Source organism: Passer domesticus, chromosome 7 (assembly GCF_036417665.1).
Source record: "Passer domesticus isolate bPasDom1 chromosome 7, bPasDom1.hap1, whole genome shotgun sequence".
Lineage (NCBI taxonomy): Eukaryota > Metazoa > Chordata > Aves > Passeriformes > Passeridae > Passer > Passer domesticus.
In genome coordinates, this window is record NC_087480.1 from 43,179,496 (window position 1) to 43,205,106 (window position 25,611).

A 25,611-nucleotide genomic window follows, 5' to 3' on the forward strand; every position below is an offset into this window, starting at 1 on the left:
ATATTATTATAATAAAGATATGACTTTGTAGAAGACTGCTGTGAGATAAATTTTCAGTTAACTTAATTACATAATATGTGCCGATGCTATACAAAGTTACAATTCCAGTGTAGATAAAGGCCTATGTCTTGGTCTTAATAACAACTACAACCAAGGGCTCATCATAACTATGATAAATTCCACTTTTATAAGTGAGGTTTTGTTTGTTTAAAGAATTATGGGGTTTTATGGTTTTATTTGGCGGGGGGGGGGGGGGGGGGGTGGGGTGTCCCACAACAGATCTTAAAATCTACTGTTGATATTTGGAAATTTCATTTGAGAGCCCCAAAAGACCTTGAATTCCTTCAAGATGAGACTTTTAAGTTTTCAAACACAGAGTTTTATTTCTAGTTAGTAAAACATTTTAGGCATTAAATTATTGGTTGCTAAATATTAAACTTAAAAACAAGAAGTTGTCCTTTCCAATTAACTATGGTTAGTCGGTGAAAATTGTACATTTGAGAGGTGTAGTTCTATATTTATTTGAAGTTGAATCCACTAAACCACAAACAAATGGTTTTCTAGTCTCCTGCTTCTAGAAAATCAAATAGAAGCTTTCAATTGCTTGAACTGCACACCATCTTCAGCAGGAGCCGGAGGAGCTGGAGGAGTAGGTATGTCTGGGAAGTAGATCAGCATTCTTGGGGTTTAACATACTTCAGAATGCCTCTCAGTGGTATAACAAGTAATTGAGAAGCATTCATGATGTGCTCCTACTTGAGTTCTTATTGTCAAAACTTCAGCATATAAAAACAACAAGAAATCTTTTTATCAATTTGTTTGATTTGGAGTAGGTGTTCAGGAAAAAAAAATCTTAGCTCTTCACAGATTTTGAATATTTATATGGGTGTAACAGCTCACTTTTCTTTATCTGATTAAATGTCTATGGCAAGCTGTTCAAACAGGTTCATCAGTAACATATGTCAACCACAAAACATTAGACCAAGGACTGGCATCTGGTAGCAGCTGTTTTCTTAGCTTGGAAAGTTCAGAAAAGGAAGAGCAGCCACTTCTGTGAGGGAGTACTGAACACAAAACTGAGCAAGTCAGAGGTGCCACAGAATATTCTGCTTTGGAAGAGACCCAAAAGGATCAGCAACCCCAGTCTTAAGTGACTGGCCCATGTGGGGACAAAACCCACCACCTTGGCATTAGTAGTGCCATGGCCCAAGCAGCTGAGTTCACCTCAGGCAAGCATTGCCAGTGGCACAAAAAGGCACAAAAGGGCAGTGAGATATCCCATCATCCCTTCAAATGCAGGGGTATGTTTGTTTTCTGTTGGGTCCACCATGAAAGATTTCTTTGTACCTACTTTATAGTCAGCTTGCAGTATGAAAACTGAAAAGAGACACTTCTCTCTCTGTAAGGAATACTTTTATCACAAAAGTGTCTTTACCCAAAAGTAAAATGATTCAACACCTTTTTGCAGACTTTCTACGTAAAATATGAGTTTGGTTACAATGGTAGAAAGACTGTAGGCCAACATACTTTTAAAAATAAATATAAAATCCTGGCATTATCAAATGATTAAACACACAGTAAAGGTTTGCACTCAGAGTGCACCATACTTTGCTTATTCAGTGTTATTTTTCTGATATTCTTAAAACTGAATAAAATAAAACTGGTTTTTTTTCCTCTTGCAAAAGTGACCTGAAATAATTCAACTTTTATTAAACTCATTTTTAAATTAATAAATTAATACTGAACCATTACATCTGCAGTAGTACTGCAGCTCCAGACCTCACAAATATTGTATAAGCTATGGGAATTATAGGCCAGCTGGGAGACCTATTTAGGATGATAAAGAATCAAAGCAATGTCCTTAGAGAGCAGTAGAGTTATGTAGTTTATTGGAATGCTTTGAAATAACAGTTTAATTCAGATAAGAAATAATAAATTCAGATTTGAGTCAAGCATATTTTAAAGAGTTGAATTAATTTTGACTTTCACCATCTGAAAAAAAACCTCAAAAAATTAACATCCATTAAAAAATTTAGTTTTTAAAATCTACATTACCTATTGTGAATGTATCATTGTTATATGAAATTTCCAACCATTTCTAGTTTAAACATTGTATAAATGTCTGCCTCTGCCAATTAGACATGCATCAGTCCCTCAGCACAAAGCAATTTTACCATGTGATGTTCTAATGCAAAAAGCACAACACATGAAAAAAAGCATCGGGTTTGCAGAATGAAAGTTTAGTTATTCTTTAGGTTGTCATTTGTGGCTTTATGAAAGAACAAATGGTAAAAAAGAAGAGAGAAAGGCGTTCTCTTGCAAGTAGAGAGGGATACAGAAGATTACAATACAACGTACAACATAATCATATATTTACTGTGCAAAACACCCCACGGAAATATATACATTCATTTTGAGAGATACAGCAGATGTTCGCCGACTTGAAGTTAAGGCCAACAGCTCTCCCCAGCCCCATAAAGCACTGCCTAAGGGAGGAAAACACCAACAACAAACCAAACAAAACCAAACAACTAAATCAAAACACATACATGACTTATCTGTGGATCTCAGTTTCCTAGTTGCTCAACTTGAGGCTTTTGGGTTATAAGATGACCTAAAAGAGCTAAAAATATTCAGTATATGCAGGTAGCTGCCCTGTAACTTATTTCAACCAATGCATTAGAAGGCTTTTGAAAACTGCCAAGCTGCAAATAAAAGCCATTCCTAGCCTACATTCCTTTTAAATTTCACCTGCAAAGCAAAAAAAAGGAAGAAAAGTTGTTCTTCTCTTTTATCACCCAATGATTAAGTTATTTGCCCTTGAAATTCCAGCCAGGTTTCTCTTCAGCCTGACAGGATCCAAATATATACTGCCAAGTGAGAGACGTGGATGTTGGAGCCCACTGCCATGACCAGTTGTGTAATTTCCATTAAACAGATAGAGCCTAAAATTCAGTAAACCATATTGGAGAGGAAATAGTAGAGGAAGGAGGAGGACATGGACCAGTTTTCAGACTGTAAACTAGAAGGATTTGTGCTCACTCTCTCCATAGGCACACTCCAGTCCACACCCTGGCCTCATTCCTCAGTCCTGAGTCAGAGGATTTCTCAGGACAATGTACAGAACCTGAGGAAAGCCCATTCCTCCCTGTCCTTGCCACTCTTTCCTGAGTGCTCAGGTGTGCTGGAGCAGGTCACTCTGATGGCAAATGCTCGTATGCTCATAGCAAAGATTGGCTGTAAAAAGGACAAAACAGTCACCCCCATCGTTTAGGCAAAAAATCCACCCAAAAATTAGGGGTGAATTGAAAAAATTATTTGTTTGTTTGTGGGGGCTAAAAATAAAGGGTGAGGGCTCTACTCCTTCCTTCCTTCCAACTACTCCTCTTGCATTCCTGCTTCCAAGAATATTGGTTAAGGCCTCAGCTTCTCAGACTATTGTGTCTCTATGGGAATACAATAACAAAATTTAGTGTTCTTTTTTACTTGTTCGCCTGGTTAGCTTTATGTCATTATTATAAAGCCAGTATGCATTCATAAGGATTGCATTACCACAACTTTTTCCCATGTCTGTATTTATTTACTCACTTTCCCATAAGAGAAGAAATAAATAACTTCAGAAATGGATTGGACTCCGTTCATTTACTAATCATTATATATATATTTGTATATATATAAGAAGATGTAAAATAACCCCAAAAAACCTGACATGGCAGTTGCACTAAAAACAAAATTAATATTCTCAGGCATGAAAATACAACATTTACTTTAAGGAAAAAAGAGTTCTTATCATTCAATTGTCCTTTTAATACAATCAAATTAAACAGCTTTAAGGGAGGAAAAATAGAAAAATGTTCTAGCTTTAGTGGTTTGAGCCAGGTAGTTTCAATATTCTGTATAATTGCCAGTTCCAGTTTTCCTTTTCTACCCACCAAAAAAGCCTTCAATGTCTGTTACTCTGCTGTTCAGCAGAGTGGATAAAATGGTGTCTTCATTATCAGAAATTCATTGAGAGCTACCAATTGCACCACCTGAAAGTCCCCTACTTTACAATTTGAGAAGATAAAATTATTTTTAATAGTAATAAATTGTTTCAGAAAAAACATAAATTTGGAGATGGTGTTCTGGGTATACTGATGGTATCTTCTTAATACTACAGATATATGTTTACACTCACACTTGCTAGATTTAGCTAACTTGCCACAATGAATTATTTTAAAAGTCAGGGAGCAAGCAGTTTCCATCTGCAGAAGTGAATAATGATTGAATAATCTTTCTGGATGTTGCCAGTAGTAAATGTCTCCAGATTTTGGCTCACACATCTTTGCCTTAATGTCTAAGGTGACAAGTAAATTCAGCTTGAAAGTTGTAGGAAATACTAGTGCCGGCATATACTCAGTAGACTCAGCATATCCATCAACACCATGTATTTGTCCTTAAAACCGAATTACGAATTTTTGTCCCTTAGGTCTCCTACTGTCCTTTTCTAAAAATAAAAAGGTGAGAAAGATGACTATTTCTCTACCTATAAATATTTTCTCTTTGCTTTAGAAAGCTTCTTCTTGTTCACCCACTCTACGTAAGATTATTATCAAGTATTTTTCTCTGATGGTAATGACCATGTCATATCCTTCACAAGTAGAGCAGGGATCTTAAGCCTTGTGTCTCATGGGAGTGTAAGAAATCCTGCCACCACGTATCTGCAGTTAGAGACAGCACACAGGCACAGATACCACAAAAAACCCCCAACATTTGTCACTTGGTTTTGCTCTACCTTTTAAGTACATTTTATGATGGCAACATTTCCTCTTCAAAATGGACTGGGGGGAATTTAGAAGTAAGAAGTATGTTTCAGGTAGGGACTTACAAATTCAGATTATGTTCAGGCAGGTCTAATATGAAAGGTCTAAAATTAGAAAAGGCAAATCAGGTTTTTGGGGTGGTTTTTTTGTATTGTGGGTTTTTTTTAATCACTGTTATACCTTTGACTCTACACCTGAAAGTTGCTGGTAGATATTATCTAGCCTTTGGATTGGGCTTAGATGAAGCCTGTCTTGCTTTAGCTCCTTGCAAGATCCTAATCTGTAGATAAGTGGATGTATCAGTGTGCTGTGCCTGACCAAAACAATCTCTTCATATTTCTTAACTGGCATATGCTCTAATTAAATGTATATAAATTTCACGGAAAAGAACTACTGAAGGATTTATGATCATGGAAGTTCTGGAATAAGGGGAAAATTACTTCCTTATTGCTAAATAGTTTATACCATGAGTACAGCTTTGCTTAGGGAGGTAAACACACTTGTAAACTGTTAGGTCCAGTCCCAAAATGAATATGTCTGTGTCTGTCTCATGACACTTCTAGTGACTGGAAAAAACATTCCCAGACAAACACAGCAGTGAATCTATAGATTCACAGTTCCTGCTAAAGCAATCACTGTAACATGTAAACCACTGCTTTCAGACACGGGAAACATCCTGAGGCAGGTAAATTAAAAATTATTTTTACAGATTGGAAACAGTTGTCACCACATATCTACATAGATTTATTTTATTTCCCCCCAGGTCAACATGCAATGTCACATAGTAAGTCCTGTGAAGAGACAATAACATTACAGAATTCATGCCAAGAGTTCCACCTCTGATACTCTCCATGCATTAACTATCGAAAGAGCTGACTGCTATTTATTTCAGTTGCCCTATTAAAAATCCCTCAAATTTACTAAAATTAGTCTCTAAACCATATAAAGATACAATTACAATCTTTGTGAGCTCATTTACAGAGTTAGTATAAGTGAATTTAACAAAGAAAAATACAATTGACCAATTATAAGTAACAATGTCAGTTTCATCAAGAAGTGATGAACATATTGTTGTCCCTCAAAACTGGTATTTTTTATAGAGGCAAAATGACTTTCTGTAGAACCTGAGAACCACCTTGCTACCCTATATAGCCTTCAGACTATACACTAATCAAAGCATGAGTGTCAAGAAATATTTCTCAAAACAGTTAGAATTTTAGCATAATTTAAATTAATTAGATACAATATAATTATGGGCTGGCAATATTGTAATGTTCTGCTAAGGAGCTGCAAGGTGCTTACTTCCAGTGAGACACAGATTGGATAAAAGCCAGTGGGAAATCCAAATTTCATGTCCTACTCTCTTGAAATGAAATCCTTCCCCCTCTGGAAGTCAAGGAAAGTTTCACTCTTGACTTTAGTAGAAAGGATTTAGTTTGTAAATAAAAGAAGTCTTCTTTATTGAGACCCTTTAATTTTGTATCCTGTTGGCTGATACCTTTTTTAAAAAGTGAGATTTTAAAAATGTGAAACTGTTCAGTCACAGTCCTTAGTTTTGCAAATCTCAGGGGGTCCAATTAGAAGTAGAGAGAAATTTAAATAGCTGTATTTTGCCACTTTAACACAGAAAACTATTTTGTACCAGACACATAAAAAGCACATTTAATTATGAAAATGAATTTGCCAGCATGAAGGAAGTTCAAGTAGCATGGTTAAAAGGTAAAGTTTTCTAATGCTGCACGGTTCAGTTTTCATGGGCTTTTATCATGGACTCTTATTGAACTTTTCACATTAGCTAACCAAACTGCATAATAATTTATTATGATTTCCCTTTCTAAATAGGGAAAATACAATACTGTTTATACTTGTTCTACTCATTTACTTTTTAGATTACTCAAACTGAAATCCAACATTATTTCAGCATTTATTGACAGACATCAAACACTGAAAAAGCATTTAATGATTCCTTCTGCCAGAGTCCTTCTTAATTAGAGAAGGAACCAAGTTCAGTGCTCTTATTTAGTTACATTCTAAAATGCTTCTTGGATTCTCTACAATCATTTTATTCTCATAGACTGAATGATGTCTCCAGCATGACTAGTCCAGACTCTGGATGCACGCTGTCCTGACTTTATAACAAATACTTGTCATCTGCCAAACTCAACTTGCTAGGGCTTCGTCTACACTGTAATTGGAATGGAAAAAGCTAGGATATCCAAGCAGAGAGTTTCTTACAAAAAAAAAAACCAAAAAACAAAAACACAACAAAAGAAAACAAACTTCAGAAAGTAGACAACAAAGGCACTTGAAAGACACCACAGACTTTTAATGGGAAATCTTAGGTGAGATGGATTTCAGAACACAAGAAACACTTAAAAAGGAATCAAACATCTTGTCATCACTTGTCAAGTGGTTCTTTTAACATGTCTGTATCTGACAGATTGCTCTCCCTCCTTCCAGGAAAAAAAAGACAGTACAACCAATGTTAATATTTACATTACACAGTCAAAACAATCTTATGAACCACCATGATGGACAAGAGAGGAAAACCAGAGAGTGTGATGAACACATGGAGTAAATTTTTGGATATGATCAGTAGCACAGTCCACTCTGTCTACCAGTGCTTTTTACTTCTAAACAGGTCCATTTTATGAAGTCAATGTATTCAAATCAATTTTCTTCAGAATGATCCCTCCAGAGATTTTACCATAATTCATCTCTTCTTATCTACTTTTACTGGTTTACATAAAATGTTTCATGTTGATTAATTATTTTTCTAAATGAGAAAGCCAGGAACTAGCATTGGATATTTTCTGCCAAGAGAGAATCTGACTCCCTGGAGTAAGTTTTCATGACAAAAAACCACAGCCAGCTCAAAGTCAGTCATTAGATGAAAACAGATAAGCTCTCCTGCAGAAATATTATAAAACTCTTCTATCACGTCCCTTTTGTCAGAAGACAAGAGCTGGAAATCAGCAGGGCTAAGAACAGTGGCCAAGTGTGTAATTTTCAGTATAGACTGTTGAACTATTACTCTTGCACGTCTCTCTGCAGTCTGATGTGGACAAAGCACAGCTGCCAAGTGTGCAGTGCTGGGACAAAGCAGAAATAATGAAGTGTTACAGCCCAACAGGGAATGTAGGTTAAGGATTTAAACAGGCAAAAAGTGTGAAGGGCTGATGCAGAGCAGTCAAGCTGCCAGAAAAAGGAATAGGCAAGAGGGAAAGTTACCTGCAGTAATCATGTCAGAAGAGGCTACCCAAGCTTACAGTCATGACACTGGCCAGTCATTTATTAGTATCTTGAATTCTGATTTCAGTTTAAACTTCAGAAAAGCTAAAATATTCTGTTCACTGGATTGAACAGTGAATATGAAAAACACTAACATTATCTGGAAAAGAAAGGGACAATGTGGGGCTGTGGATATCCCACAGAAAACTTTTAATGATGGCAGTTAAATAATAATTTAAAAAAGCAAATAAGAAAGCCTCATGAACAATAAAATGCATCAATGAATGTTATATAAAACCACAAGAATTACAGTCTAAAAAAAGTGATGACCTAAAATTATTCCAGCATCTCTCAAGATAATAATAATGCAGATCCAGTATGAGACAGTTAAAAGAATGAAAAAATGCTTGCAATAACATCTCTAAAGATAGCAAGACAAGGGGTATGAAAATATTTTTCTTTGGATCATTTAATCTGTGGAATTATTTCCTTTCTTCCTGTTAGAAATATAATACTGAACTGAATGAAGCTCTGATGAAGAACTGAAAGAAAAGCAAGCAGGAAGGAAAGTAAGATCCCATAGGTAAATGAGTGTAATATGGAGGGGAAAATATCTGATTTATATCTACAGTATTACTCTCCAGTCAACTAAAGGAAATGCAGCCTTTTTTTCTATCTCTATTATCCTCCCCACAGCCCCAAGATTTTAACTGGGTTCCCAATAAGCCCAAAAAAGTTGGATCCATTTGAAGACTCTGACCTTATCAAAACTCAGCATTAAAAATCTTCTTTTGCCTATGAGTGGCAGCTGGTAAGACCACTACAACACATCACACAAAAAATTAGGAACAGAAAATGAGCAAGACTGTAAAATAAAGCAAATGTACTACTGCAGAATACCCTTGCCTCATTTCATGAGTGTAATCGCCCAAAGGCAGAGACTAATGTCAGGTTTAGGGCACCTTGATAAACACATCATAACATTTCAAAGCTTGGGCTTCAGACAGCTCAGCTACCCTCGATCTTCAGACTCTGCTGAGAATTCCAGGAGAAAAATCCCAACATTTGCTTCAGAAGCAGCAACAGGGCAGTCTGCCAGATTAACTTTTAGAAAAACTGGGGAAAAGAAAACAAGGCAACAACAAAAAAGCCAAATATAATTTGAAAGCTAGGATCTTGTAAAGATATAACTACAGTACTTTGGATTTTTGAGCCTAGTAGTGGGCTAGAAAAATACTCTCTTGTTACACTAAAGCTTAAGATGGAATTGGTTCAATTTGCTGCTGTAAAGACATATAAAAAAACCATTTTTTTTAGTGTGCATTATTTTCATATGTTGGCATCTGCATTAATCTCTCAAAATTAACAGGGTGGAGCCACAGACGTGTAATAAATTGATTACTTTAATTAGAAGGGTAACCTATGATTACGTATTTTATGATATAAAAACAAACAAACAAACAACTGAAAATCATAAATAACAGCTGTTGGGAGCCATCCAAGAGGTAGGTATTGTTACAAGAGTAATTTGGACATTGCTGCCATATTGGAAATCAGAGGTGTGAGTCCTCTGTGTTCATCTTTCAGATCTTCCAAATAGCTCAACATACAGAAATTGTCTGCTTTTAACATTGTTTCCAGATGTACTTTTGGCAGCTTTCATCTTCTATTTGGACTGATATGAATGACCTGAACCTTGGGAATGCAATTATACTCTGGGACAAAAATGTTGTTCTCTCCAAATAAAGAACAAAAAGCTGCAAGGCAAAGATATGTGGTGACTTAATATCTAAGCAGCTCTTTACCCTAGAAGAGAGGGCAAAGGAAGTTTTGATTATTCCACCTATTTTTGAGTTTTTGATGCCTTGTTAAGTCTGACCTGGAACAGAGACTAGACAGAGCTAAAGAATAAAGTAGGGATTTATTAAAAGGCCTCAATGGATACTCCTTGAGCAATACAAGAGCCCAGTCAGGGCTACACCCCAGATGAACCCAAAATGGTCACAAAATCGTTATGAGGTCTCTCGCTCTTATAAGTTCTGATCCATCAGCAGAGCTAATCACTGATTTAGGTTGAAGTCCCACCTTTTTGATTGTAGTCTCTTCAGCCTACATTGTTTATGCTCTTGGGCCTGAAATTTTGATCCTTTGTCCCAAGCTAGAAAAGGAATTGTTTTGTCTATCTACTCCGTCAAAAGAACTTACCGTCCCTCAATATGAAGCTCAGAACTACACACTAAAGCAGTACAGAATCTGAAAATTATAAAAGCTAAAACCTAAGGCATCATTTATATGAACACATTCCAACATATACAAGGAGTTAATTAGATTACTCCAGATTCAGTCTTACAGCACCAAGTGCCCATTAAATTACAGATTGGCAGTTGTGTTATTATCATATTTGCTTTTTTGAGAAAAAAAAGACTAACTAGAAAAAATATAATTGAGCTAAATAATTAAGTTAAGGCTACAGAACTTGCATTTCAGCAGTGGTTACTAGTCCCTCTGGTAAGGCAGGCAAGACATCCTCAAGCATTAGTATATGGAGTGTAACCCTAGAAAGATGCCAGTGTATGTTACACTGCTGGGCTGTGTGTCGTAGAATCAATATGCAACAGATCTGCCCAGAGTCTGCTTTCAGCACACACTAAAAACTCTTTGGCCCAACAGTGGCAGACTGGAAACAGACTGCCAGAGCCAAGATGAATGAATATGGCCAGTTCCCAAGAGCTGTCATCCCTAGAGCCCCATGGCCAGCCTGTTGCTTTCTTAAAGCCAGACCTGCAGCCAATACTTGACAGGAGGGGACTGCCGGCTTCCCAGGAATAAGCACCACTTAGTGTATCGCAGATCCCAGGAATTATCCCACTGATCCACAAAGACTCTACAAGCTGTAGTTTAAACAATGCTGCTTTTGACTATTCAAATTTCAAGTAGCGGGACTTCATCTTCCAGTGACCCACTAAGTTGAGAATTCTACTGTTAGTTTGGTGGGAGAACCTCTTTTTCAAGCAAATAGACAAGTGACCAGCCAGTTATAGTACAAGGAGCTCTCTGGGGACTTCCCATCACATACCAGGAGCACATCTTCCATCTAATAGAAAGTATATTTCATCACTATACCAGAAACCATGGTAATAGCAAGAACAGCACAATTCCAGCTGCTAACCAGTTTGATATCAGTCAGCCCAGACCAACAGAGAAGAGAAATCTGGGCAACACAACACTGCTTCAGTTAGCAGCGTCCCAGGCCTTACCAGTGTATTTTCAACACTGAGTTTATTTCTACCGTTCATATTCAGTTACTATTTTACAATTACCTGTATGCCCTTTACCATACTGATTATTAGGTAATGCATTCAAAACAGAACTCATTCAAGCTACACTATCTATGTATTTTGATGGATGAATTTTTTTTGAGACGCTTGGTTCTTTAGAGGAATAAAATGTTGAGAAAAGGCTTCATCCTGCTGGTGGATACTAGGCTGTTTTTCAGAATGCTCACTGGGAAAAAAGTCCCTGTAAGCACTGAAACCAGCAATGCTGCAGTGAGCTCAGAGGCAATTTTTCTCTCTTCTCTGTAAGAATTATTTTCATAAGACAAAATTATTTCCTATTTTTGATGCTGGAGTCTGTGAGTCTGTTCTTCGTGGAAGAACCATACGTGTGCAGCTCACAGAAAACAATAACTTTTAAAATCACTTTCTGCAATTTCCAGCTTCTCTTACAGATGACTAAATATGAATTCAGTGCTACATAAACATCTAAAAGGAACCCTCCTCATCATTCACAAGTGGGATATTAAAACGACTAGAGATTTGAAGTTAAGGCACAATATACTAGCTTTTTAAAATTTAACTTGAACAATTTCTTTTACTGTAAATAGATCCAATTTTGCTTAATAAAATAATTATCCTACATATCACTGATTTTCATTTACTTAAACAAAAATGTTATTCCTTCCATTGAAAGGCCACTATGAGTTCAAATATAATTCATGTCTCCTTCTAACAATTGATGTTTTCTTTTACCTAAGGGCAAACATTAACATTTGAACACCATAAATTTAGTCTTTACTTCACTAAGAAAATGCACAGAAACTGTTTTACTAAGCAGTTGAAAAAAATCAATTTAGATAATATAGCTGCTGGAAGTGAGCATCATTATTCAACTTTCTATTACAAATACAGGCAGTGTTGAATTGCTCAGGTAGTATATGAGAACAGCTTTCCCAGTTAATATCTGATTTCTGCACCAAATTTTTTTTTTTCTTCTGGAGAAGGTAAAGCTGAAAAAAATATGAGTTCCTCCTACCAGTGGGAATCTCTGTCCCATCAAGGAAGAGGTCAGCAGTTTACTGCTGTGGAGTCAGTCTGACTCTTTCAGAAATGCTCCTTAATCATTGGGGGTTTTTTGTTTGTTGTTTGGTTTATTGGTTGTTTTGGTTTTGCAGCAGTGGGTGGGGAGGAGAAATTCTTGTTGGGATGGCTAACAATATTTTCAAATGTCAAACAAACAGTTGTGTCATCACGTGGAATTGTACATACTAGGAACTACATTTATCTCATTTTCTTTATATGTTCTAAGACAACCTTTCATATCCACCACATCCCTGTCCCAAGAGAAGTTCAGCAGATGTTGGACAGAGTTGGAAGATTTGCCATAGCACTGGCATTCTGACCAAAGACAGACTGGTGATAACTGAGGTCACACACCAGCCAGGAACCACAGCATTTTACCTGGCTGTCTGAACCTCTATTGCTGAAAATAAAAGCATAAAAGAGAAGCCAAGGCCAGGGCTTTAAACTGATAGTTTCCTGCCCATACAGCTGGGGTGCTTGTTTGGTTTGTCTTTAGGAATGAAATAGGCTGATATGTTTTCAGTAGGTGGGGAATCAAACATACTGGACCAAAAAGTCAAAGTGAGTTGGATAAGTAAACAAAATATATCAAAGGAACTCAACTCCTTGGCAGTGGCAACAGTGGATTCCAGTGGAGCTTGTGTCTGGAAAATTGGACTCCAGGGCCCAAAGGGATTAATTTTTCAAATTTATTTTACTTTCCTGTTGCAGCTTTGGAACTTTGTACTCTTAGGTCTTCCACTCATTTTCTTTCTCCCTCTAAGAACTGGATAACGGGTCAGGGGAAAAAAGGTGAAAATACGTACTAATTACACAGTAGATTCAAAGACTTCCTTTCAACTTGGTACTATAAATAGGAAAACAAACAGAGCTATTGACATTACTCACTATCAGAAAGTAGCTGATTATCCCATTATGTGTTTTCTACAACTGTATTTTAAACTCAAAGTTGCTTCAATATATAATCAGGTAACAATTTTGTGATGTTACTATTATGAAATGTTATTTCACAGCATTGTAAGACTACTTACTAACACCCCTAAAAGGAGAATGTGACCACTTACATACTGTGAGGCCATTTGCTAACAAGGACTTGATAATAATGTCCTTCTGGGACACAGTGCATTTTTTTGGGAAACTAGTAATCTTTAATTCAAACTATAAATTACAATGACTTTTGGCATTCCATCAAAGTGAAATCTTTGCAAGCATAGCTATTTTAGTTTTTTTTCTCTTGCATCATTAAAAGAAACAAACTCAGGATCCTCTGCCCAAAAGCTAATCAGAAGAAGCATGACAACTTTCAGATTAACAATTTTTAGAGAAATGCTCAAGGGTTCAAGTATGCTTTTTATTCTTTTATTTGAATGTCTGGGCTTCTTTGAGCCTAAACAAATCTCACTTTTAAAGTGGGGTTTTACTGCTAAAATTTCTCTCTAGTAATTTTATAGAATCATAAACCAGTTTGGATTGGAAGAAATCTTGAAGATCATCTTGTTCCAATCCCCCTGCCATAGGTAGGGACACCTTCCACCAGACCAGGTTTTTAGTGGACAAAACCAGATAAAGAATACCAAAAGAAATACCAAAAGAATACCAAAATAAATGTTTCTCTCTGATGACTTCATCTAAAGCAAAGGGAAAAAAAAAGTCTTCATTTATTTCATTGTATAGTGAATGCAGCTCTAAATCAGTGCAAGTCAGCAGACGAAAGTCTGGTTACCTCAGAGCAAAAACAGTTGAACTCAAATCCTACAGTTGACATTTTTTTTAACTAAAGTATGATTTTTTAATCCAAGTTCAGTGAAATTATTCATCTATTTGCAGACAGATCCTTTCTCATCAAGAGGTATTTTAAGGTAACACACATCATTACATTATGCCAATTCTCTGTCGCAGACATAATTCGTTCTGATTTGACTGAAATTTTAATCAGCTGCCAGGAGAGCAAGTCCTTCACTGGTGGCATTCAAAATCAGCTCTAATACCCGAGCTGCCTTGGGAATTAGAACTGACATTATTGTTATAGCTCTGAATGCACATACAGTGCATTTTTATCTTGCACAGCTGAAAAAAACCCCAGTTTTCTATGCCTTGAAAATTAACAGAGAGTAATCTTGTAAAACAGCTACCAACTGTATTTATACATAGATGAATGAAGTGCTACGTGTAGATAACCAGCAACTTGAACTTAGCTGAGAGGTATTCAGAACAATAATTACATTAAAAAATAATGCATTTAACCCAAACCAAACAGTTTATAAAGTTTTCTTTGAAGGCAATATATCCTGTTTGGGGTACAGCGAGGGATGGTTGACACAACATAAAATTAAATTATTCCATCCTACAGAGCATGGGTAAAGATTTGTCCATAATGTTGTATCACACTCTGGGCATCCCACTTCAAGTGAAATGTATGGGGAGAATCAGAAATGGAGAAAAAGTGCTAGCTTTTCAGGTGTGCAGAACATTTGAAATAATTTCATTTATTCTCAAAAGAGCAGACTAAGGAAAGGTGCAGTGAGACACTCTAAAACATGCAGAAGAAATAATGGAGTAAGTTGCTCTTCATATAAAAAATAAGACCAGATATCTCATTTTCAATATGCAGCAGGGGGAACTTTCCAGCTGTACAGCCAATGACATGGACATAAAAGATTGTGTGTGTGTGTGTGTGTGTGTGTGTTCAGAACTCAGGTTCCCTTCCTTGGGACAAAATTCAGTTCCCCAAGCCTTATTTGTCATTAAACCTCATAAAATCAGATTGTACTCAATGGGTGCAAGCCCTAGATAATGTAAACACAGATACATACATAGGTATGGAAAGTATTCTCCTGAACAAGAATCAACAACCAAAGCTACTAAATAGCTACTTCTTTGGAAAATGTAACTTGCAACTCACACCTAAGTGGGGTTTCATCAATTTAAAACAATCAGATGAACTCGCAGTGCCTCAACATGCTACAATGGTATTGTAATAGTTGCTGATTTACCCCCTGCTTCAAATATAACTCAGCAACAACAGTGAATTACTCCACTTTTAAGTCTGTATTCCCTTAAGTCTAGGATAATTGCATAATTTAGTTTGGAAAGGACCTCCAGAGATCATTTTGTCAAACCCACTGCTCAAAAGAGGACTAATTAGATCTGGTTGCTCAAAGCTTTATGCAGTTGAGCCTTGAATATAGCCCAATAGAGAGATCCCAACACAACTCTGGACAGAATATTCCAGTATTTAGCTATTTTAGGGTTTTTTATGAACTTCATTTGCTTTTCTTATTTTGAGAGACGTAACAAAAGAATATGTTTATATTCTTATACTTCTCTTCAGGGGAGTTAACACTGAATATCAAGAGATGTATCAAAACCACTGCTAATAAAGCAGTTTTACCAGGCCCATCACCACATTTTTACAAAAAGCCCCTCCAAATTCTTTATGAATTATTCATAAATAGGTGTTTCAGTGGGTAAGTATGACCAGGTTTGTTCTGCAGTAAGAATCATGTTAAGCTTTTCTGGGTTCTGCAAGTCTAATTAAAAAAAAAAAAAGCTTTAAGTACTTTTATTCGTCATTGTTACCAAAGCAATCTAGAAGCAATGAGATTCTCTGACATATTAAATATATTTTTCTCATTATTTCTCAAGCTTACTTGGGTACTGATTGTTATACCATACAACTACCCCCAAACTGGATTACAGAGCCCTTAAACACAACTGGAAAGATGCACTTGAACTTCCAGTCAGAGCCAGGCATGAAATTGGCAGTCCAGGAATTTTTAAATCTAAGCTTTTATACTGCATAAGCAGAGAATTTGTGAAAAGAAACTCAGCTTTGTTTCTGAATCTCACATCTGATACTTTGCTCTGTTGTTGAAGATGCTGATGGTAAGCGTCCTGTGCATGCATCTGTGCTTATCACCAGAAGTTACAGGGCTGAGTTGGCCTGACACTTAGCCAATTTTTTTGCCTGATTAACATATATCACACCTGCTGCCCATGTACCTGCTCAGCCTGAATATTCTACAACCAGTGTGCACCTATACTCCTGACTTTAGAGATATTTTCTGCCTTGTCTCTCAATTCTCATCTTTCCACCATCTCAAAAAGTAGAATCCTGTAAAGGTGAAATTAGGCACTTCATTGAATATATGACTTCATTGTCTGACATTTTTAAGAAGAAACATACTCATTTATAAGGGGAGGAGGAGGGAAAAGAAAAATAAGCAAAACCCACCACCAAATTCAGAGTTAAACCCTGATAACATCTTGTCACTGATTTTTTGGTACCAAGCCCATTATAAAGCCATTCTAAAAGGGAACATAGGGATTTGCCTGGGTTCTCACAGGTACAAATCACAAGGCCATGGGGACATACGTGAAGGAACTAAATCTTCATTCCTTCCTGAAATTCTTAAATCTCTAATCATGTTCTGAAGAGAAAAATTAAGAACAATTAGGTCATATGCTTAGTCTCTAAAACGTCTTAGTGTTGCAGCAACATTTCTTAGAAATACTCAATACAGCCATGCAGCAAGCTCTTGAAATTGGTTTTTACCTACTAGATTTTGTTAATACATTTTTCTTTCAGTGATTTATTTAAAGTAGTTGAAAGATACAGCAGTGGTTTTGCAGTAATGAAAATTCCATTTCTTGTAGCACTTGTGTCTTGGCTCCATAGCTGCTGATTTGCTCCAAAATATATTACATAATAAAATGAAATTTCCAGACAGAAGTCAGTACTTTGCTGCTAGATATATATCAGGAAAACCTCTTCTACACATTGGCTGCTAATTATATGCTATTGGTTCTTGACAGAAATACTTTCTGGATTACATGTTTTTTTTCTCATAAATATATTTAGAGAAGACTCTATAGCATACTTCCATTTTATTTTCCACACAAATCTATCCATCTTTTCCTGGGACAAAGTGAGACTTTATAATAAGCAAGTAAATTTGGACTCCAGTTCAAAGTGGAATTTTTTTTCTAAATTTTTTTTCTTAAATTTGACAATTTGAAGTTTAAAAGGTGGTTTCCGAGGAAGGTATACATCAGAAATAGCAGAGGCAGAAGAACAATCTGCCAGAATAATCTAATATTTGATGGTGGAGCAAGGAAGAATTACCATTTCTAAGGAAGAATGATATGTAGTATTCAACATTAAATACTGGATCCATATGAAATTCAAGATTATAAACAGGTGATATACTAATTCTTTGTTTAAATTAACCAAATCTTTTATATGGAATGCATGTACAGTTCAGGGGAAGTGGAAGGAAGTCCCAATTTTATTTAACAGGAAAAAAACCATTAGGTTTTCAAAAAAAATCAGTTACATTGATCCCAGAAAGTACACTATTTTAAAAAATATGTCTCCGTGGATATTCTAATAACATGAAAAATCTTGGACAAATTAGAATAAGGTCAATATAAACCTTTATGTGATGGTCTGGTTAATTGCATGAAGTATGCAGGTAAAATATAGTAGCCTATATTCACTAAAGAAAATCCTCTAGTGAAATCACAGATTTTCCAAACTAAGAGGAAGATCAAATAATAAAATTATGTAACCAGATTCTGTGTGAGATACAAGTTCAGCACCACATCCTATACTTTAGTAAGGGAACAAGATGCTGGAATGCTGAGAAGTGAATAAAGAACATACAGCCAGTCCACTCCCTTACATTTTTTCTCAGGAAAAGCAGATAGACATGATCTAAATAAAAATAGTCTGATTTATCAGCTGAGTTAAAATATACTTTCAAAATTAATGTAGAAGACAAATATGTGTTGAACAATACATCAATGCATTCGTCCATATTCTTAAATAGTTTAAACCTCCAGCTGTTCTAAATGTACAGAGATTGGACCAATTGCTATCTCTTTCACTAAAGTATTTTATCAAGTAATAATCTCCCTCCTTTCATTTGCATTTGGTAAATAAACTATCCAGTTTGTCACAGGCATGCAAATCCTCAGCAAAAAATACAACAGAAACACTTACAGTAATAAATATATTTCATTTTTAGGAGCGACTTTAGCTAAGTAATTTTTCTGGAAATAAAATGCCAGTATTGCAATGCAAGGGATAAATGAAAGGGGTCAATCTGGAAAAAAATTATAATTCAAGTGACCTTGTGCACAAATGATACAATTCTCCAGGGCTTTGTCTTTCACCTGTGTTGAGTCAAACCCTTGGTGTCACTGTGACCATGGGCAGCATTTGCAGAGCCCAGGGCAAGGCCAGGCTGTGGGTGCAGTGGAGGCCCAGGAGGAGCCTGAGTGCAGCCCAGACCCTGGCACAGCTGGCACAGCCCCAGAGCAGCCAGGCCAGGCTCAGAGAGGTGCTCAGAGCCACGGCTCCAGCACCACAGTTAATACCCCAGAGGACTTGTGCTTTGCCCAGGAAACTTCCACTCCATCAAAGGGTGAATCTTTTTTTAAGAAATATTAACATTTTGGAAAAGTTGGTTGCTGGTGTGTTGGTTGGTAGGGGGTTTATTTTGTTATGTCTCCAGACACCATTCTCACCACTATCAACTTCTAGCTCCCCTATCCTGCAGTGGAACACTGACACCTACAATTTAAATAAGAGATCAAACTACAGCTGGATGTACACTGCAGCTTTGAAATAAGGAAGACATTTTTCTATCACTTTTCACACACACACACTGTTGACTTTTGCAGTACCTTAAGATTTTCCATAAACACGGGCTACCTTGAGGTTTTTTGCATTAAACTAGGCTCTGATACTAGAGAAAATGGAGCTTTTCAGTACAAGTATCAACAGGTCTGTTAGTACTCTGCTCAGGTTTGGAAAGATTATGTTTTTAAACCAATCAGAATCCTGGATCTCCTTTCCCCAAAAGTGGAAAAACTATTTTTAACCCATCCCAACTCCAATACCTCCTCACATCTGAAAAAGACATTGAGCAGTCAACATAGTGTTCCATGAAAAAAAGTCAATTTTAAACATATTTATAGGACCCAAATGTTTCACTCAAAACAGTATTAAAAGGTAAAAAAAACCCCACAAACCTAGAGATTTTCCATATATGTTCCTAAAGTTTCACTCTTCTACAGTAAAGCACCTTTGGAAGAATAGTCCACAGATAACAGAAGTCCATATACTTCATATCTCATCATTAATTTCAAAACTGAACTAAGAAAGTGGCATCTTATTTTGCAAAATCTCCAAACATCCTAGAAGGAAGAAGAGCCACCATTTCCTCCCTGGCCTTTTCAAATTTTCCTGCCACCCAGAATTCACTCTGTAAACCTCCAATATACAGCTGGCATAATGTTCCTTTTTTAGAAGTAAGTAAATATATTTCACAGATGTAGCATAAAAATAAAATTTTACTTCCTTGTGAATGAGGCAGAGGTGACCTTGCCAGTGGGTGAGGTAGAGTAAGCTGTAAGAACCTCAGTGCAACAGCTACTGCATCACACACCTTCACATCCTTTACCTGCAGCTGCAGTGAGCATGGCTTTCCAGGAATCTGGAATGGACACAGGTGTTTAGCTGGAGGTAGGGGTCTGCTTAGGCCTCACCTGAAGTCAGTCCTCATCTCTGTGTTATCTCTGGCACTTCAATTAGCTAGACATTACAAGGAGACTCAACAGCCAGTTGCCTGTCACCTGGCGAAAAATGGATAAAAAAAAGGAGAAAAGAACTTTCAGAGTGTTTTTAAGGCAGTTACAAAATTATCACAAGGCAAAAATTTGGCAAAATACAGACTTGGATCAAAACTTTTCAGTCCTGCAAAAAGCAAGCTGCAAGTATAAATGGGAGAACAAAAAATAGCTGTGAAAAAAGGAAAGAAATCCCCTAGATACTGAAGAAGGGGAACAAATGTAAGAATTTATTTCCTAATTTAAGAAACAATAGGACTGGACATGCAAGAAAAGCTAACAATGCAATCGCACATGGCTGCATAATTTTTCCCCAAAATTACACAAAGCTTCCCTCAGATCAGGTTCTGGGACCTATCTTGAACCTCAGGAGGAATTAATTTTTGATAGGCCTGATTTCTTCTGGATTACCTCCAAAATCAAGGATTAAGAATTATGTGGCCCATACACAATACATGCAACAATTTTTCCTCTCAGACAATAAAAAAGACTGAGATAACTTCTTACTATAGTGTTACCTGTTGTATTTTTAAGTACCAGTTGTTTGGTTTGTTTAAGTAATGCAACAGATTCCACAGATTTTTGTTTAGTCTACAGGCCATCTTCTGAGCAACCCTTTCAAGAACATATGCCAATAATTAGCTGAATATCTACTGTATGCCAGAGGCTGTAAGAGGAAAAAGAACCCTTCAGCAGACTGTAACAAGTAGAATAATAATATGAAAAAAAATATACAACAATAGTCTTTAATAGGTATTTTAGGGTTATGAATCAATATTTTTTTGCATCCTGAATTCATCATGATTGCCACTAAATATTTCCCGAAGTGCCCTAGAGGCAAAGTATTCAAAGGGCCTAAGGAACACAGATGCTTTAATCAGACTCAAAAATACGACTTTATTTTGTTAGCTGGATACTTTTAAATATTTTTTCTGTCTTCTATATTTAAGGTACATCCCATTGATAACTACATTAATATCTTATACTTCAAGTAAAACCACTTTGGGTAAGTAGTCCAATTCCCTCATGTTTTGTAGTCTTTGTGTAGAAGACATCCCAATTCTTTATGATTTCATGTAAAAACCATGTGTACTCACTCACAGCCAAAAGCTGTGAGTACATACAAGACAGTTCACTCAAAGGTACCACCAGATTCTAGGAAATACAGAATTATCACACGTACTGAAAACTCTGGTTTCCTATTAGCCCCTTCTTAGTGACCTTATCCCAACTTCCCAGGTCAGGTTTTGAGTCCTGCACATACTGTAACTTCCAGGAACATATCTACAAAGCTCTCATTTTGGCTTCACTTAATATGCATCAATTGCGTTACTCAGAATGAGTCAAGCAGATGTGTACAGAAGCATATAATTTGCTGATTTACCTTCCCATTTCCTTTTTCCCCCTTTGAGCAAGCCTGTTAGTCCCCCTTCTGTCTTTCCAGAATTGCACATGTAAGCAACATTAAAATCAACAATACCCTCACCATTTTCTTCCTCATATCCCAATGGTTCAGTTCAGCTCCTAGGTAGAAGTCTCTTTTCCAACATATCTGCTTTATTTATGATGTAATTAGAAGCATGAGGCAGCTTTTCCCAGTTAATTCTGAAGCATCTGGCATTGACCACTACTTGCCTTCTGTATGTCAATGTATATGTTCACAAAATTAAAACCAGACTACGATAATCCTTGACCAAGCAAAATGCCAAATTTGCATTCCAGAATTCATAAGAAATCTACATCTACTTCACAGCATAGGCATCCTCATCCCCTCATGGACCTCTGTCTCTATTACTATGAAGAAAGAAATTAAACCAAAGGCAGCAAGTAATAAAACCAGTGGACGGATGACAGAGCAGCCTGCTAGTGACATTTCCTTTGCCTCTGCTCCATTCTGTCATATTAATTTATGCAAGCAGTGACAAGAAGTAGAAGAAAAAGCATATAACCAGCATCCATCACATGTGACACAAGCATTTTAGTTATAGAAGGCCCTAAAAGAGGGAGTTTATAAACTTGGGTTATGTTCTTAAGTTTAAATCTCCTTCACTGTGGAGTATACGCCAAAGAAAAGTTTGCTACACTAAATAGCTTATCATGCACACCTGAACTTAATTAATGCCACCACATCTTCACCATTAATTCTTCAGTCATTTAATGAGTTCCAATTAAGAACTGTCCAAAAATACAGAGTGGAGGTGACACTAGTGCAGAGTCTAGGCCTAAGCACAGACATGGCTGCCCAGCGCTGCGCCCCTCATGCCCAGAGGGGCTGTGGGAAGCTGGCACTGCTGCTCCCGCTGCTCCTGAGGGGCTCAGGCAGTCCCACATTTCCACTCATGCCCAGAGGGCCTGTGGGAAGCTGGCACCACTGCTCCTGAGGGGCTCAGGCAGTCCCACTGCCCCCCTCATGCCCAGCAGGGCTGTGGGAAGCTGGCACTGCTGCTCCCGCTGCTCCTGAGGGGCTCAGGCAGTCCCACTGCCCCCCTCATGCCCAGAGGGGCTGTGGGAAGCTGGCACCGCTGCTCCTGAGGGGCTCAGGCAGTCCGGAGCAGGGGATTCCTCTGCCCAGCTCCACTGCTGCCCACCTTGCCAGCCAGCGGTGCCATCTCTCCATCCTCCCCAGCACCAGGGTCTGCCAGACAGCTTGAGGTTGGTGCCCGGTTTTGTTAATGAACTAAATCATAAATATGTAAAAGGCAGGGAAAATCCCAGGCTGCTGATTTTGGTTTATATTCAGTTAGGGCAGGAATCTTGCTGAAGGATATTCACACCTGTTGTTCTCCCAGACTTGGTGTTCATCCAAATCACACCACAAAGAAATTTTCATTGTCCACCTCATCCAGTCCCTTCTCCATTGATAGCTGCAGGTTCTATTTAGTCCTCAGGAAGTTTTTACGGGAAGGAATTAAGAATATTCCCAGGAAAGGTGCAAGGTCACATTTGCACCAGGTGTCTGAGGGGTGGCTGCCATGAGGGGAGGCCCGGCCGGCTCCACAACACCCCACAGCCAGACAAGCTGAGCCCTCGGGGAAGATGCTGCTGCTTCTCTAAAAGAGTTTTTAAGGGGAAAATGCCACAAAGGCAGTGAGGATAAAAGTGGGTTAAACAGCTCTGCAACCCTCAAGGTCAGAGAAGGAGGGGAGAAGGAGGCAATCCAGACATTCACCAGCGTGGCTGAATATTGATCCTTGGCGCTGCTTTTACTGGGGTCATTGCCAATATATTACAGAGAAATCATAAGAGGGTCATGGCCACCCATGCCAACATAAGAAACCTCACTAAGGCACCACCCTTTGTCAGACTGCTCTAGAGCTCTGCTTCCACCTCTCCAAGCACAAAAAATTCCTGCACAGCAGGCCCTGTCCCCTGCACACATTCCTCTTATAACCTGAGCCTCAGCCTCTTGTTCATGTACTCCCCATGCTTACTCATCTCCTCTGTGGGTGGTGGTGTCAGCATTTTGAGATACCTGGAGAAATAAATTACAAGTTCAATTTTGCCATTTCAAAGACGGCTTGCCTTGCAGATGTTGCTGTCTTGTGCATCTGTGTGTGTGCTCACACAAGTGCAAGGCCTGCTGTTGGGGGTGATGCACAGAAACACAAGAAAAGGAATCCAGAGCAAACTTCTAGAAAAGGCTCACACAAAAATTCTCAGTATAAAGTTCTCAATTAGACAAAAAAATCAAATTAATCAAAACAAAACCCCTAACAAAACCACACAGAAATTAATTCCTTTCTCAGCAGGCTTTACTGTCTCAAAGATGGAGATTAGGTTGAATTCATCTAGCAAGTTAAAAAATAAATCCCTAATTTAAGTAATTGTTGAAGAGCAGATAACTAATGATATTTCTATAACCTGCACTATGCATGCTGTGCAACTTCTCATTGCACATAAAGATCTTTTTTTTCTTAACTTAATGTTATCTTTTTATGAGATAAACTGTTAAGATTGTCTCGATAAGAAAGTTTTGTGATGTCAAGTTATAAGGTAAATAACCATTCATTCCAATTATGGCATTATTCTTAGCTATACCACAGGTAAGCTATAAACCATGTTTATCTGTTTGGCATTCTGTTTATCCTGGTGGGAGATCCAGTATCTGCCATCTCTGCTCATCTGTCAAATCCTCTCAGCTGCTCCTTGTATGTGCTTGCCAGAGACGTCTTGTGTTCTGTGCCCTGCTGAGGCTCCCTCCTCCTCTGCTCCAGGCTGGCTTCCAACTTGTGCCTCCCTATGCCAACTGGAGATCTGCCTAAGCAGCTCTGTTTTGTTACTGGTCAGTGTCCATTAATAATACCACTTCACATCATCTCACTAATGCAAAAGCCATCATTACTTAAAGAAAGCACAATCAAGACCTAATAGCAGGCCACCCTTAAGCTGCTGGACAACTCAAAGCCAAGTCAAGGAAAAAAAAATCAACCTAAGGAAAAACCTGCAGCGATAATTACAAATAGAATTTACCAATGTTTGCATATAAGAAACACAAAACAAACTTAGCAGGATAAGATACACTCCCTCCTAATGAAGTTTCTACTGGTTAAATTTTAGTTTTATTCATGATGATGTGAGTCTTTGGCAATTCTAATGTTTTCCCAGATAGCCATTCTGAATTTGCCCTGCTGGAGCCAGGATCAGCATCTGGCCTCTGAACTCCATTCTGTCACTTAAAAGCAGCTGATATGAAGTATTTCTTTATTTTAGGCTTTCTAACCCTCTGTTAAATCTTTTGGGTTTGGGGCGTATTTATTCCTTGGATATCACTTAAGTTACTACTACTCCTTTCCTTGGTAATTAAGAGTGATCTCTAGCAACAGAAATCAAGTGTGCTCAAACAAATCTGAACAATACTGATGATATTTTTTAAATGCATAATTTTTATAGGCTCAAGAGTACTAATGTTGCCCTTCCTAGTGTTCACCAGACATCCCTATTGGCTCTAGCACACAACCCAGCCTTTTAGCTTACACAGAGAAGAAGCTTCTCATTAAAAAAAAAAAAAAAGAAAAAAATTAAAATCTACCCATCTGGGACTACTTTGCTATTTTCAGTTTTCCAGCTTTTCACTGGAATCAGAAAGATTCAGTTGCGAGAAAGAACCTTCCTTCTCTTGGTGAAATTCAGAAACATATAAGTCAGCACCACTGTGGTTCTAATCTCAGCTTTCAGCTTGAGGAGCTGAACTGTGGTCACTTGTTCTCTGTAACTACCAGAGAATTCAGGAAAACTGTTAAGATCAAATTATGCCTTTTCAAGGGCAGGCAACTCACATGGTAATGCGCTGAGCCACCACCAAGGAATGCTCTGGATTCTATTAATACAGGGGCAATTTTGTAGCATTTTCTCTAAATATGTAGCCTTACAAAAAAAGCCTTATTTTCATGCAGCTAGCACAGAGGAAAATGTGGTTAGAAACTTACTGGTTAAGTATAGTAACTTTGGCTTGAATAAGAGGGAATTATTCTCAGGTTTGTAATTTAGGAATTAGCAGTTAGATCATAAAATAGGCTACTGGCAAATACTAAGTATGAAGGATTTAGAATAGTACATATTTTTTTGTTATTGACACCAAGAGA

The 25,611-nt window shown here is 37.5% G+C and overlaps 1 protein-coding gene across 6 annotated transcripts in view; it reads right to left on the bottom strand.

Annotated features, from left to right (window-relative positions):
• The window catches only part of LOC135304991 (pancreatic alpha-amylase-like), an 86,070-nt gene extending 62,480 nt beyond the window's left edge, over window positions 1-23,590 (bottom strand). For 2 of the 6 annotated variants that reach the window (XM_064428062.1, XM_064428055.1), the window contains exons 1-2: window positions 22,804-22,898; window positions 19,864-20,035 (exon numbers count right to left, since the gene is read on the bottom strand). The gene's annotated coding sequence lies outside the window, so the exon portion shown is untranslated. Of the gene's footprint in view, window positions 1-19,863; window positions 20,036-20,547; window positions 20,655-22,617; window positions 22,686-22,803; window positions 22,899-23,460 lie in introns of those variants that run through there. The other 4 variants (XM_064428059.1, XM_064428057.1, XM_064428056.1 and 1 more) reach the window with 4 other exon arrangements.
• Window positions 23,591-25,611: the final 2,021 nt, after the last annotated feature.